Genomic DNA, 2,196 nt, shown 5'->3' with positions numbered 1-2,196 from the left:
GCAAGATCTGTGGCAGAAATCATGTACCTAGCCGGACTGTTGAATCTTCACAACACCCCAACAGGTCTCAGTAATAGTCCATTGGAAAGTCTCTTTGGTCTCAAGACTAAGACTACCATTTCCACAACACTGACCACCTTGAAACCTTACGACCAAAAATCTCTCTCAGGAGCGAGAACTCATGAATGAACGTAAAGTCACGACGGCTGAAAGATATCTTAGTCGTAAAGACCCCAAACCACTTCCGATTGGATCCACAGTCAGAATACACTCTACTGAAAGGGGACAGTAAGAGTGGAAACAAGCTACTGTAACCAACAAGCTGAAAAATAGAACCTATGAGGTAACAGTGGAAAACGGTTCTGTGTATAGCTGGAACATACAACACATCAGGATGTCTGTGCCATCACGTAAGCCGTCCACGGACTCAATTGTGTTGCCTGAATCACCTAAAAAAACAAACTGATTTATCTTCAACCGGGTCGCACACATTCAGTCACCTGTTAAGAAATGTTCGAAACAAACACCTGCCATCAAGACACCAGTTGAGCTTACCACACGAGATCTGGAAGAACTGTCAAGCGTGTTGAAATGCTGAATATCTGAGAACTTTTAACTTGTTGATCACTAAGTGTTAAGGTCTGAGCAGAAAGACAAGACTTGCTATATGGATGAAGCGGTCTGGACATTTAAGTTGAAACTGTATATTCAGTATTATCTGGTTAACTTCCAGGTGGAAGGATTCTTATGTTTAGCTGCGTTAAAATGAGCAATCATTGCAGAGACACTGAAATGAGAACATAGTTCTTTAAGGTCAAGCACCATGCATCTCACTATTTAGAGCTAGTAAATTATGTGTTGAAGCTTCGTTTCCAACGAGGTGGGATGATACGTTATCTTCATTATCGATACGTTAATAGGCACCAGCGTAGGAGGTATCTGCCTTCTACCATGTGCCTTGTTAGCGACACCATTCTAATGATGTCGAGTGAAACTTCCTAAAAGAAGTTAAGCCTACAACAATACGGGTCTAGGTTCAAGTGTCAATGGCACGTCACACAGAAGACTGCGTACGTCAAACATCAGAGCTTACAGACCGCTACGAGATATAACGTTGACACCGGAACACCAACATCGGTGGGATCGAACACTGCGACACTTGAAGAACAAAAACTGGCATGGATTCATGTTAACAGGAGAGAGCAGATTCCAGCTTTTCAGAGCAGATGGCAACTTTTGGTTTGGGGTCGGCATATCTAGCTAAGTCGTTGCGACATCTGTAGCCAAGTCAAGACAGATCTGGTGATTTTAGACATCGTTACATTGATCAATCTCTCTACCCTGTTGTACTACCGTTCTTCGAACAGAATACCTGGACCCTGTTTCAGCAAGATAACACAGGCCCCATTTAACCTCATGCCTTGGTCAGCACAATAACCCGATTAATCACCTAAAGAAAATTTGAGGGATCAACCGTAACTGTCAGATTAGAGCACGACCATGTCGCCCTTGCAACAATGATCCTTTAGCACGGGCCCTCTGACAAGAATGGCGTCGAATCCCAGAGAAGTCTCACAACCTTTGCCCGTCGTCGTGTTGGGGCGATATTGATTGACAAGTGTGACGTTCTGAAAGAGTAAATGGAGTTTCATGTGCTGATTTCAGTCTTGATGGTTGATCGATTATTGAACAATTGACCCCATCCTCCAAACTGTGGACACAATACCTTCATATTTGTTCTCATTGACGGCATAACTTGTAACGAGGATGTGAATTCATGTAAATGTTGAATTTTTCCCCAGGTAAGGATATTGATGCTTAATGGGCATTTCACATCACAGTCAACAACTGTCATATAACAGAGGACCTTTTCTAAGGATACAATGCAGTGACGTGCATGATATGGCCTCTTGAAATGGAAGATTTAAAAAGACTTAATATAAATATGTGTTACAGGCAAAATGTCTACCATGCTCATGCCTCGATGTCAAAGATTATAGGCATGCTCACGAAATACTCTATTTTTATGAGGACGGCCATATGCAGACCCCTACCCCCCCCCCCCCCCCCCCCCCACCCCCACCCCCACCCCCCCACCCCCACCCCCCCAGCAATCAAATTGTCCACCCCCTAGATCCTTAAATCACTGATTTGCAAAGATGTCATTGGGGAAAACACAAGTTGGAATTATCAAAA

This window comes from Haliotis cracherodii, unplaced genomic scaffold (assembly GCF_022045235.1).
Source record: "Haliotis cracherodii isolate W230 unplaced genomic scaffold, xgHalCrac1.p SCAF_1, whole genome shotgun sequence".
Taxonomy (NCBI): Eukaryota; Metazoa; Mollusca; class Gastropoda; order Lepetellida; family Haliotidae; genus Haliotis; species Haliotis cracherodii.
Note: the sequence above shows the minus strand (reverse complement) of the source record.